The sequence below is a fragment of the Ictalurus furcatus genome, chromosome 9, assembly GCF_023375685.1.
Source record: "Ictalurus furcatus strain D&B chromosome 9, Billie_1.0, whole genome shotgun sequence".
Lineage (NCBI taxonomy): Eukaryota > Metazoa > Chordata > Actinopteri > Siluriformes > Ictaluridae > Ictalurus > Ictalurus furcatus.
The window spans coordinates 3,441,257-3,455,953 of NC_071263.1; the positions used below are offsets into that span (position 1 = coordinate 3,441,257).

General features: G+C 38.2%; 1 protein-coding gene across 1 annotated transcript in view; it reads left to right on the forward strand.

Moving 5' to 3' along the window:
* The first annotated feature begins 9,930 nt into the window (after positions 1-9,930).
* Positions 9,931-14,697, forward strand: part of daam1a (dishevelled associated activator of morphogenesis 1a) — a 31,622-nt gene continuing 26,855 nt past the window's right edge. Inside the window, exon 1 of the mRNA XM_053632790.1 lies at positions 9,931-10,482. The gene's annotated coding sequence lies outside the window, so the exon portion shown is untranslated. The remainder of the gene's footprint in view (positions 10,483-14,697) is intronic.

A 14,697-nucleotide genomic window follows, 5' to 3' on the forward strand; every position in this document is an offset into this window, starting at 1 on the left:
TCTCTCTCTCTCTCTCTTTCATTTATCATTATTATTATTATTATTATTATTATTATTATTATTATTATTATTATTTACAATTAAATTCTAATCTACCAACATAAGTCCAACCGACATATATACTTATATTTGCGTTATGATTCCAGGGTCCCTTTGAACACAATTAATGTGTTCATTCTTTTTATTTTTGGAAACGGCCCAAACCTTCCCACTGCCTAACAAGAACACTAACTGCGTTAATATTTATGCTTATTTACATATATCGTTATATTTCTCCGTATATTAAATAAACATCCAAAATCGTTAATTATGTTAGCGAAGTCATTCTAGCTAAAAAGATGCTTTTGAGATGAGATTTAAAAGTTTCTGATGAGGCCATGACACCAGCAATAGAAAATGTTATTTAATGTCCTGTTTTATTGAAATGATGACACCCGTACACACCTACTGTACACACCTACTGTAGCACACAGTGTTTAATGTGTGCTATCATATTGAGTAATGGAGTCTTGCTAAAGAATTATGATTCATGTTAGAGCTCAGACATTTGTGTGTTCTTGTTTTCTGAGCAGAGATAGAGGAGAGTTAGTGTTTAGTGCTTAGCTCATCTATTGATTCATGGCCATCGGTTTTGTACCATAAACTCTTTCATTCAGCTTTGGAGGGAGGAGGTGTTTTGCTTTTTGCCAATGGCAACAGACAAATCTTGCATATCCCAATTCCAATTAGTGCAGTCAGGAGCGGGGCGGTGTGAGGGCGAGGATGTGCTGTGAGTCATATGTAATCTACAAGAACTTTGCCTGAACTCCTTGTGATGCAATTTGCTCCGAGCTGGTTTTTCCCCCCCTCACCCCCCTAAGGTTTTATCCGACGCCTGAGTTTCTAACACGTTCCTCCATTAGTGCTCGGACCAATAACACAAACCAGACCTGCACTCTTTAAAATATTTATTCAGCGCTGATACCACTGGGGGCCTAAACCTTTAGAAGTGCCGTACATTGAACAGACTCCCTGTTTCTGCGTATCGTTATCATCTGTAACCTGGGACTTGGGAAAGGTGACGGAAACAATTTTCAGACTCCGAGCACAGCCAAAAGACGGGGGAAGTGTTGAAATCCGAACCTGGTTGAACGAAATGTTCAGCGAGAGCCAGTGGTCTGGATTGTGTATTATGAATCTCATGTCCCGTTGATGTCAGAGCCAGAAGCTTAAAACCGGAGCGAGCGAGGCATGACATCACCATGCTGTGTGTGAAGAAGGACAGGAGGTGTGTAAATTTGACAGAACAAGGATTGAGGACGCAATCCGAATTCCTGGCTGCTGCATTAAGATGAAGCTTGTACCTCAGAATTTTCCGACTGTCAACAGTGAAGAAAATATAACTTCCACTAGTTTAACCGAGGATTTACTTTAGATCAATCAACACAGACACATTACTTGGCTAAACCTACAACAGTAACACTGACTATACTGTTTTGAAACAGTAGATACATCATGATGACTAATGTGAGCTGGCTAGCTTGTTGCTAACAAAACACATGCTTTCACTCAGGCAGACATGTTTTTTTCCCTCAATTTGTCGCTCAAACTTTCCAAAACTATGGGATTCCAAGTTTAGACTTCCCACTTCCGATGCTGCATGATTCCCTTCAATAACCTCCTTTTTCACATAAACGAATCCCGCTGGAAAAACCTTACGCAATAATTACACAATATTACATTTTGAACAAATTAATTATATGTTAATTTATGCGTAGATCAAAACACAAAAGTCTTTTTTCCTTCTGAAAGTTGCGTATTGTACAGAAATATATCAACGTGCATAAAAATGAACTTTAATCAGTCCAGTTGCGATTTTTTTTGTTTGTTGTCAGTGATGAGCTTCTCGGGCATTCTTTAGAAACGTGTTTATTCTGAGCACAATTCGCTGAACCCGTGTGAGGAAACGTGGTTATTTGTGTCACAGCCAAAACACAGATAACTGAACAGAGTTGATGTTTAACCGCGTGAAGGTCGTCTCGTGCTTTCCGCCCCTTATCTGTTTTGGGGGACAGGCAGAACGAATGCAGGATAATATTATTCACGTCGACTGTTTTCATTTCATGGGCTTTTTATTCGACGCAGTTGAAGGTTGAGACTTTTGCTTAAGGAAGCTACAGTCACTAATCACTAAAACACCGCTGCTTGAGCTTTCAGCATCTTTCTGATGTTTAAACCAAAGACAGTGACATGAGTAACATCTCATGATGTTATCGGAGTCAAATGTGCGTTTCAAGACAAGTGTGCTATTGTATACGTGTACATAATCTACCCTCCGAAAAAGTACTGTTTCACCGCAACAGCCCGGTTAACTGCAAGAATGTGTACTTATCTCAGAACATGTTAGCAAACACCCTTTTTCAGTATGCCGAGAATGTTTGGTTAGCTCCGCCCCCTTTGATTTGATCGACACGGTTGGTTTTGCTTTTCTCCAATGAATTAAATCATTGACTTATTAAAATGCACATTTCACCTGCTCTAAGTCAGGCATTTCTTTTTCATGGTTTTGTAACCTTAATGTCTTCAGCCGCCATGTTTTCAGAAGTGACGTCCAATCACTGAAACGCTTTGCGAAAATGTCTTTTACATCCTCCCTTACGTATCGCTACATTTCCTATCCCAGAGACATGTGTGATACACAATTGTCAAGTACACGTTGTGAAAAACGGTATGGCTAAATGGTGACATTTCAGTCTACTTTCCAGTGTGTCAAAACTCATCTCCTTTTGAGGTAAAGTGGGCGGAGCTAATGTTGGATAAAACTTGCACATGCTTTACTCTCACCAATCACAAGGCTGATATCAATTGTTCCCCCACCCACACAGAGATTTTATTAAAAGTCTATTCAAAATTTATTTAATAAAGCTTACTGGATAAACATTTTTACATTTGAGTCTATCACAGGCGTCTCAGAGAGAGTTCTATCAATCAAGCATTCCGCTTAGAATATTAGGCCACACCCATTAGCGCAGTTCTCAGGTGAGTCTGATCTCTGAGCTCATCTGCTGTTTGATTTCAGATGCTTAACATGACACTCATGTTTGGCATTATTAAAATATCTCAAACACTTTATACGTAATTAGGTAACGCAGTTTGGGAAGCCGAAACCAGTGACCTGAAAGTCTTTAGAGAAAGACAAAGTGGAATAAAAGTCAACGTTTATATCACATTTAGAAATATAGTTGAATTACTTGGTAAGAGTGCAGAAACTTTTGCACTCTGTTGTATTTCCTGGTGCTTTCAGTGTGTGTGTGGTGTTTCCAACTGGATGTTGTGTGTTTTTGGTGCAGGTGTGTGTGTGTTGGGGGAGCTGTGATCACACCAGTTTGACGTCATTGCATTTGGGGAATGTTCCGGATGCCAGGAGGAAATAGTGAAACCGCTTTCACACACAGCTGATACCAGATGTCTCGTAGCAGGTTAATAACAGATCATAGACTATAAAGTACACTATTTTGAGAGATTTGCCATTTTATAATTGTACCGGAAAACACAGACAGCAAGAATCCCATAATCCACTGTATTTAGGATCCAACACAACTTGAGCTGCTACAGAAAGAAGAAGGAGGCGTGGCCTCTTTGTCCATCAGTCCTAGTAAAGGAAGGAGCTGTGGCCTTTGTATCCATCATTCCCAATGAAGGAAGGAGGCATGGCTCCTGCATCTATCAGTGCTAATGCAGGAAGAAGGCGTGGCTCCTACAGCTATCAGTACTACTGAATAAAAGAAGGTGGGGCTTCTGCCTCTATCAATACTAATGAAGGAAGGAGGCGTGGCCTCTGTATTGTGCTAATGAAAAGAGCTTTGTTTTTCCTGCATATTTCATAATTGATATCAATACATTACAATAATATAGATTTAAATAAATAAATAAATAAAGTGGTTTATATATGTATGTATGTATGTGTATATATATATATATATATATATATATATATATATATATATATATATATATAAACACACACGTAAACACGTATATATATAAACAAACACACACACACAAACAAATATATATATATATATATATATATATATATATATATATATATATATATATATATATATATATATATATATATATTTGTTTGTGTGTGTGTGTTTAATCTGTTTTTAATCTGTTGAGGGTTCCGGTTTATTTTTTGTTTTGTGTTACAAGTAGCAACACTACATTCAAAAATAGAACTTTGTGTGTGTGTGTGTGTGTGTGTGTGTGTGTGTAAGATATGTTATGCTTTGCATGTTACCAGGAAGTACATAAGGTCAGATTAGAGACACTGGTACAGTGCTTACAGTAAACCTCCAGACTAATGTCCGTTTTGAATGTGTGTGTGGTGTGTGTGTGTGTGAGAGAGATCAACTACATTACTCGAATAACTGAACATATACTTAATAGATTATTGATTATATAAAAACAACTGTACATTTGAACCCTACTGTCAATATACTTTCTGCTTGGTTCAGCTGGGAAACTGATCCTGATGTTGAATAAAAGCGTAATTCAATTGAGCCTATTTTTAATGTGAATTGAATTCAATTAATTTGGGCAAGTTTAAAGATCTGGTAGGCGCAGTTATTCGTATTACTACTATTAACATGTAGAGAAAAGTCTTGTAGTTTAAATAGAAAATTCCCGTTATTTTTCTGAATAACCATCTCTTTCTTTTTCATGTTTTTGCCTGAAGGTTACACTACAGTGATATTTGAGATGTGTCCAAAAAAAACAAAAACAGTATATCATGACATTTAAAAGAGTTTTCACATTGCAAAATCTGTAACGCATCATTTAACTTCCTTAGTTTAGCTTAAAACCTCAACATGGAGCTGTCTATAAGGCAAATATGATGACTCATGCTAGCAAATGTAAACTAGCTAACTCGGCCGTATTTCCAAGTGAAAAGATGTGATTAGCTAATATATTACACAGAAGCTATGTAAATAAAAATAATACAAATGATACAAAGTGCTATCAATTTGCATAAATCGAACATTTGATCCTGAACTCGGATAGACAGTTAGGTCATTTCCTCATAGAGTACTGGTTAATACATTTCCATACGATCCTTTTTCTCAGAGCTGTGCAGTAAAACTACAGTTCCTGAAAAATTCAGGATTATCTCTCAGAGAGGGAAGTGTGAACATTTCCATAGAATTGTGTAGACGTTCAACAAAATAATCATTGTCTAATCATTTTCACTGATCTGAGCGACTGCACTGTCTGCCATGTTTTTCAAACTTTCATGGAAATGTTCATCCACTGAAGAGAATTATGGAATCACCAATTGTTTATTTTATTCCCCAAACGTAACAAAATTCACAAAACCATTCCCCTTCATCCTGAATGTCGTTGATCGGCCATGACACGTTTGGAGCATCAAGGCTAATGCAACTAAACACTAATGGAAGTCTTTATCACGCAATATATTTACTGTAAATATTTACCGTAAACCAAATACAGGTAATGAAAATAACTTGACTGCACAGCCGATCTTCTGGAATGTTCTGGAGGCTGCCATGTCGGACGTCTGTTTATAGCTGCTGTAACGTACGTGATAACAGGTACTAACGTGTTATGGAAATTTTTGGCGAATTGCTGTGGTATAAAAGCAATAAAACATTCCTCAGAGTGCTGATCAGCACACCCTGATCTGTATTATTCCTTACATGTTGCGTCATTGATTATTAGCACAATGAAAATAATTTGTATTTCTTATCTTCCACTTTTTCTGTGCGATGTTTTTGGCTTCACGCTTCCACCTGTGCTTTTTCATATTTTAGAGCAGTCTCGTGTTTCACTTTGGTCTCGTTTGGACAGACATGTGGTGCGTTTCATTTGAGCTCTGCTGAACTCTGAAATGCTGCAGGTTTAGCAGGAGTTCACTGATGGATTGAGCAGACCGGAGGCTGGGGTTTAACTCTGTCAAGGTCAGCAGCGAGCACACATACACACACCTCACACACACACTGATACAACCCTCGTGTAGAGCCAGTAGATTTGTCAGTGCTTGGTCTTATTCTGTTAGCCAGAACTTATTAATCAGGTTACAAAGGACAGAAAAATGACACCCCGTCTCTCCTGCTGTGTTTTAATGCTCTACTAACCAGACCAGAGTGGCTTGTTTTATTCTGTCTCTTATTAAGTCCTATAATTGTTGTTAACGAGAGCTGACAGTCAGGGTGGAGTTCCTGTGTGTGTACGCCGTGCCTCCCACTGCTGTAACGAACATTACACCTCGAGCAACAAGTCACCTTGTTACTCAACACGTGGCCTTTATTTTAGTTCAGACCGATTACCGTGTGTTTCCTGCTCCAACATTCAGAATTAAAATGTTAATTAGCCTGTTTATAAGCTGAAAGACTTTTGGAACTCTTCCTAAAGGGTGTTGAAACGTTTGTGAAAAGGTTCCTGAACTCTCCTGAAAGACTTCTGGAACTCTTCCTAAAGGGTGTTGAAACTTTTGTGAAAATGTTCCTGAACTCTCCTGAAAGACTTCTGGAACTCTTCCTAAAGGGTGTTGAAACTTTTGTGAAAATGTTCCTGAACTCTCCTGAAAGACTTCTGGAACTCTTCTTAAAGGGTGTTGAAACTCTTGTGAAAATGTTCCTGAACTCTCCTGAAAGACTTCTGGAACTCCTCCTAAAGGGTGCTGATACTCTTGTGAAACAGTTCCTTGAACTCTCCTGAAAGACTTCTGGAACTCCTCCTAAAGGGTGCTGAAACTCTTGTGAAAATGTTCCTGAACTCTCCTGAAATACTTCTGGAACTCTTCTTAAAGGGTGCTGAAACGCTTGTGAAATGGTTCCTGAACTCTCCTGAAAGACTTCTGGAACTCTTCTTTTAAAGCGTGCTGGAACTCTAATGGAAGTAAGTTCTGGAACTTACCAAATGGTTCCTGAACTCTCTTGAAAGTTTTTGAAACTAGCCTTATATGTCTCTGGAACTCTGAGGGAAAGCTTCCAGAATTCTTCTGAAGGTTTATGAACTCTCCGGAATAGTTTCTGACCTCTTTTGACAGCGTTCTGGAAATCTCCTCAAAGGTTCTGGAACTCTCTTAAATGGTTACCAAACTCCACTGAAATGTACAGTTACTCGCCTAAGGCTTTTGAACATCACCAGAAAGGCTTCAATAACTCAGCCAGAAGGTTCCTGAACTCTTCAAGGCTTCTGCTTCAGCTTAGGGTTTCTGGAGCTCTCCTAAGTAGTTCCTGAAGTCACTTTGACATGCTTCTGGAACTGTTTGAAAGTTCCCTTCCAGTATTTCCTAGTAATTCCTTTTTGCATAAAAGTCAAAACTCAAAGTTCCTGGGTTCCCAAAAAGGTTCCTAAAGTGGAAGCACTACTATTAACCTGGGGTATGTTTCTCTTGGAGGGACCACGGCAGATGAACTGTGTAGTAATTTTTAGCACTTTTTATGAACATATGTAGCTGACTCTTCATATGTAACACACACACACACACACACACACACACACACACACACACACACACACTCCCTTCCAACAATAATTCAGTGAAATCACAGGCTTCAAAATAGACTTATAACAAGAGTCAAAAATTAGGGAGTGATCTCTAAATCAGAACGAGTTTTATTATCTGAGTAAATCACAAAGCATTTGTCGTGACAGACGCCGTTACAAAGTAAACTGAAGAGTAGAATAAGATAAATATGGAACAAGTTAATAGAATGAAAAATAAATAAATAAAAGAAGCATTAACAGGCACTGAGGCCATTCCTTGTTCACTGAGACTGACACAGAGTTCACACCTCCTATACTGGGACTGATACACAGAGGACACGCCTCCTTTACTGGGACTGGTACACAGAGGACACGCCTCCTTTACTGGGACTGGTACACAGAGGACATGCCTCCTTTACTGGGACTGGTACAGAGGACACGCCTCCATTACTGTGACTGACACACAGAGGACACACAAAGGACACGTCTCCTTTACTGGGACTGACACACAGAGGACACGCCTCTTTACGGCTCCTTTATTGGGGCTAATACACAGAGGACACACCTCCTTTTCTGGGACTGGTACAGAGGACACGCCTCCATTACTGGGACTGATACACGGAGGACACGCCTCCTTTACTGGGACTGATACAAAGAGGACACGCCTCCTTTACTGGGCCCAACACACCGAGGACACGCCTCCTTTACTGGGACTGATGGGTAAAGGGGCCACACTTCTTTCATTATGACTGACACAGAGGCCGTACCTTTTTTACTGTGACTAATATGCATAGGACATGTCTCTTTTACTAGAACTGACACACAGGGGCCACGCCTCTTTCACTGGACTGACATACAGAGGACACGCTTCCTTTACTGGGACTGATACACAGAGGACATGGCCGTTTTTGTCATCTATTGTGTACGTATTGGGGGACTTTTTGTCTGTTGCTGTTTTAAACTGCAGGATTTCCTTTTCCTTCCTGTGTGTCCTGAATTGAAACTCTGTGTGTGTGTGTTTAATTCACTCATATACAGCGTAGTGCCTTTTGTATACTTAGTCATAACTGCTCAACTCATCATGGTTTATGATAAATTTAACCTTTTGTATTTGATACCAAATTACAGAGCAAATTACAGCTCAACTCATCATGGTTTATGATAAATTTAACCTTTTGTATTTGATACCAAATTACAGACAAGCTTCAACTAAAGAATGAAATGCTTTACATTTTTCAAATAAATTGTGAAACTCTCATGTGATTAATGATAGAAAATTCTAAGGAATGCATATGATAGACGCATAAAAAGAGTCTCCGTCTAAATTTATACTCTTAGCTACCCAGTGGCGAGTTCTGAAAATGTCTCGAGGTAATAACAAGTTTGACACAGAATGCTTTTGGAGCTGGAAACTCATAATGACTGTAATTACAGCATGACGTGAGCCATACGTATCAACCTGGCTTCAGATCGTTTTCATTTCCATCGTCACGGTTACAAAAAAAGTATCACGGATATGGATGGATATCGAATCGTGATTACATTTTTGACTATTGCCTTGGATCATCCAATCAGAGACAAGTATTTTACGCCGCCGTGGTATAACACACGATATTGTGGAAGCGATTTATGAGCACTCTGAGCCTTTACCTGCTTCATAACTCCCTCCATTGTTCTTCCGCTGATTGCACACATTCCCATTGTGTAAGCTTTTAACTCGTAAGTCTGCATTTTGTTGTTTTTGACGTTCATCACCAGCTCAAAACCTGAAATACTCTGACATTCCTCTTTATCTGATCAAACTATTTTAATTTTGTATCAGGAACGAAAAAAAAAAAAACAGTAAAGAAGGAAGCAGTTTGGAGCGTTTCCTCACGGACATATCTCAAATTACATCCCAATCGCTGGACCCGAATTCAGGGCTGGTCAGTGTACTGAGTAGAACGTCAGCCATTTTTAAAAACATCCCAAATGGTACAAAGTATGCAAAAGATATTGTCTGTGAATAATCTTCATGCATGTACTGTATTGGTTTTTGTAACGGATTAGCATAAGTTTACACCACATGCTCCTGAGTTCTGGATTGTGATTGGTCAGAAGGTGTTGATTAATTTTCATTGATTAACGGCAGCTCTGACTGTTGTGCAGCTCCAAATCACAGGTTTATATTAATGCCCTCGTTCTAACATGTTAACGTTTCTATAGTAACGGCAGACGCCCGAATAATAATAAACAAATAAAAAAAAAATCATGTGTAATCGTTGATTTGTGTAAGGAGACGTTTATTTATCATTTAAGGAAGGAGTCTCCAATGTCAGAGTCTCCGCTTTGTTTCACAAACACTCAGTGTAGTTATAAATAGAGAGAGGGAAAAAAACCCCACGAGTTCTTGTTCTTTAATAAATTTAAAAAAATTGTTGGCAAATTGCTGTCACGTAAGATGAATAAAACATTCCAGGACGTGCTGTTAGAGGAAATCAATCCACTTGGGAATGAAAACAGGAACACTAGCTGTGGCCACGCCTTCTTCACTGGGACTCAAAGCCAGATTAACACAGCCATATTAACTAAAAAGTGATGTATATACTGTATAATGCTGGAGCTCAGAGAAGAGATCTTGCTGTTACACGTTTGGGTGGAGTTTCACACTACTTCCTCCAATCAGAGCGAGAGTGGGCGGGGCAAACCTAGAGCGGGACGACTCAGAACATCTGTGTGTGCGCGTGTGTCTGTGTGTGTGTTCAGAATGCAGAGACAGACAGAGGAGACACGCTTTGTGTCAAACCCCTTTGGATTATGAGACTTGTGTGAAGCAAGTGAACTTGGTGGAAGTGCTCTAGATTTGTTCACTACACTTTATTGGACTTAAGGATTTAGGGTGGATTGGGGGTGCGGTGTGGATTGGGATGATGCCGAGGAGTTTACATACTTAGAGCAGGGAAGGATTTGAGCTGCTCCTTCATACACTCACACACACCTGCACAGGTAAACACACTTATTATTATTATTATTATTATTATTATTATTATTATTATGGAACCTTGAAGCAGACTTCACTTTATGAAAGGGCATTAAACTCTATTTCCACTTGCCTACTTGTACTTTGCTCTCTCTCTCTCTTTCTCTCTGTGTGTGTGTGTGTGTGTGTGTGTGTGTGTGTACTTGCCATCACTGTCCTCTTGTTTCGTTAATGTGACTCAAGCAAAAGGGCACTCCTGTACGCACACACGCACACACACACACACACACACACCGAATGGAATGAAACCGGTATACATTTCTCGCCTGGGTGTGACAGCACCCCTCTGTCTCTCTCTCTCTGTCTCTCTCTCCCTCTGTCTCTTTCTCTCTGTCTCTCTCTCTGTCTCTGTCTCTCTCTCTCTCTCTCTCTGTCTGTCTCTCCCTCTGTCTCTTTCTCTCTGTCTCTTTCTCTCTCTCCACGTGTCCTCTTAGCAGTTTTTTTTGCCTTTTTTTTTTCTTTACTGGAGTCCAAAAACCTCAGTGATTTGCGACACGTCCACAGATGATAGCGAAACAGGACATGATGTTTTGTGATAGTGTTTATGATAAATAGTGTGTGTGGTTTGGGACACATTCTCATGGACTTGGAAAAGTAATGTCATTTTGAGAAAATAATCAACAACAGACAATATCGCCATGGTAACCTGAAGAGAACATATAATAATAATAATAATAATAATAATAATAATAATAATAATAATAATTATTATTATTATTATTATTATTATTAAATAATTCAGATGTGCCATAGCTTCTAATATTTATTTATACAAATTGATTATTGTTAGCGATTCCTAATTATATTTGGAAAAGCAAATAATGTAATAATCATAATAATATCTGATATATAATGTCTTCATGTGATTTGACTATTTATTATTATTTTTTTAATTGTACATTTTCTTTATGTTACAATGTTCTCTCGTTTTTTTTTAAAAGCATGTTAACTAATTTGTGAATTAATCCACATGGTCATTTCTGAAAGATTTTTATTAACTTTATATATGATGAGTAAAGAGTGAAACTCTTTGGGGCGTGGCAGTGTGATGAAGCGAGATTACTGTGACCAAGTTTCCTGTTAGAAGTTTGATATTGATTTATCGTTTATGGAAGGAGGTGTCTGTTTATAGCTGCTATAAATGATAACGTACGCGGGAACAGGAACTTGTTTCAGAGACATTTAATGTAACTGTAAACAGATAAAAATTAAGACGTGTCATTCTGTAAATTGCTGTGGTAGAAGAGGAATAAAACACTCCATGTCATGCTGTTATTGGAGAATACTGAGTGACATATAGGTGTGTGATGAAGCGAAGTCGAAGTTGATTATTTTCCTATGTGTGTATGAGTGTGTATGAGTGAGAATCAGTGTCATTGATCTGTTATTGACTGTGTTGTGTAACATAAGCCCTCACTGACCTTTGTGTGTCTACACATTTATTTCCCTTTAAATGCCATAAAGTCATTTTCAGCATTTGTTTTCATCCCAAGAATCAGAAATGTTACTGGTCCTATAAGCACGTGTAACATCCGAGAAATTCGTTTATTAATGTTACTGTAAAGTAGGAGCATCGGCATGTTATTAACTCATACTTCACTGATTTATGGTTCTGAATTTTCTCTGATAAAAATAAACCTGCATGAGCTGTGCTCAGAGACAACCGCTCAGAGACAACCGCTCAGAGACAACCGCTCAGAGAGAACCGCTCAGAGAGAACCGCTCAGAGAGAACCGATCATTAATCTGTTCATACACACCATCACACTCCATCACACTGAACAATCGCCATCTTTCAGAGTGAACGTACACATCACACTTCTTCACTGACTGTGTGTCTGTCTATTAATCTGTCTCTCTGTTTATTAACCTGTCTCTCTGTCTAATTATCTCTCTCTGTTTATTAACCTGTCTCTCTGTCTAATTATCTGTCTCTCTGTCTATTAATCTGTCTCTCTGTCTACTCATCTGTCTCTCTGTCTAATTAGCTCTCTCTGTCTATTAACCTGTCTCTTTGTTTATTAATCTGTCTCTCTGTCTAATTATCTGTCTCTCTGTCTATTTGTCTGCCTCTCTGTCTATTAATCTGTCTCTCTGTCTAATTATCTGTCTCTCTGTTTATTAATCTGTCTCTTTGTTTATTAACCTGTCTCTCTGTCTAATTATCTGTCTCTCTGTCTATTAATCTGTCTCTTTGTTTATTAACCTGTCTCTCTGTCTAATTATCTGTCTCTCTGTCTATTAATCTGTCTCTCTGTCTAATCATCTGTCTCTCTGTCTGATTAGCTCTCTCTGTCTATTAACCTGTCTCTTTGTTTATTAATCGGTCTCTCTGTCTAATTATCTGTCTCTCTGTTTATTAATCTGTCTCTTTGTTTATTAACCTGTCTCTCTGTCTAATTATCTGTCTCTCTGTTTATTAATCTGTCTCTTTGTTTATTAACCTGTCTCTCTGTCTAATTATCTGTCTCTCTGTTTATTAATCTGTCTCTTTGTTTATTAACCTGTCTCTCTGTCTAATTATCTGTCTCTCTGTTTATTAATCTGTCTCTTTGTTTATTAACCTGTCTCTCTGTCTAATTATCTGTCTCTCTGTCTATTAATCTGTCTCTCTGTCTAATCATCTGTCTCTCTGTCTGATTAGCTCTCTCTGTCTAATTATCTGTCTCCTGTCTATTAATCATCTGTCTCTCTGTCTATTAATCTGTCTCTCTGTTTATTAATCTGTCTCTTTGTTTATTAACCTGTCTCTCTGTCTAATTATCTGTCTCTCTGTCTAATTATCTGTCTGTCTGTCTAATTATCTGTGTCTGTCTATTTATCTGTCTCTGTAATTATCTGTCTCTCTGTCTATTTATGTGTCTTTGTCTATTTACCTGTCTCTATGTCTATGAATCTGTCTCTCTGTCTAATTATCTGTCTCTACTCTACTCTGCACTATTAGCTGTACCGTTACTGTAACCAGATAAACCCTGCAGCTCAGTGTAAAGCTGATTTGGGAGTTGTTGTTGTTTTTTTTTTTTAAACATTAACTAGTTAAAATGTGTAATGTTTCTGTCTCTGTCTTTAGGGCCGAACTGTTTACAGATGATAGATAACTTCCTGTTTCACCTGAATTCAGTTCCTGTTTGTGTGTCATCAGACGTGATTCAGCTTTGCTCTTTCGCTACACCGAGAGCTGCTTGCGTGACTGATTGAGTCAGCATCGAGCGTTAATCATTAGGCGTTAATCATAATTCATTTAACAATTAACGTTAAAAGCTTTTTCTCTCCTCTGTGTGGGGAAAAATGTGAAAAGCCAATCAGTGAACAGATCCAGCTCATCAGTGTTAACTGTCAGAGAATAATATCATCTGGAAAATCTTACTCACCCAGACAATGTCTAATATGAAGTGGAAATGGATTTTAGGAACTAGCGATGGCACTGATCCCATATACAGGATCGTATCGGCTCGATATCGGCGGTTTTGTAAAAATAACAATAAGGAAATAATATTTCATCATGATGATGTTCGTGTTCACAATTCATTGGTTTTATCGAAACTCGAGCATTTTATTAATATGATTATTTATTTTAAAAGAACAATTATACATGCCATTTTCTCACAAAAGTGTAACTGATAAAGGCAAATTATTTATAACGAAATTTATTTAACAAGATAAGTGAAATAATTATGCTATAAATGTGGACTAATCACAACTAACACCAGCTCTTTTAACAAGGTGCCCTTACATGAAGGTTGTTTTTTTGTTTTTTTTTACAACAATGTTTTTTTGAACAAAACTATTGAATGATTTTATGGCCAGGTGAAGAAAAGCTGGAATGTCTCATTAGCATAAAAACACCTGCATGTGAATGAAACTGGCGATCTGAGAGATATAATGTGAATGAGGGTCAGAGAGTTGCTGCTCAACCTGTTATACGATGAAAATCATAATAAAGATACACTGATGGTGGAGATAAAGTCAATTTGTGTGTGTCTGCGTGTGACGGAGAGAGGGAGAGAGACCGACATAGGCGTAACCTTGCGTAGGTTTTTGTGTTGTGCTTGTGGAAATCACATCAAACCAAAACTTTGATTCGAACACTTCACATCCTGTCTTTGTTCATGTCAGATGTCTGGAATAAAACACTTGGGGACGTGCTGTTAGAGGAAAATAATCAACAACTGGGTGCTGTGA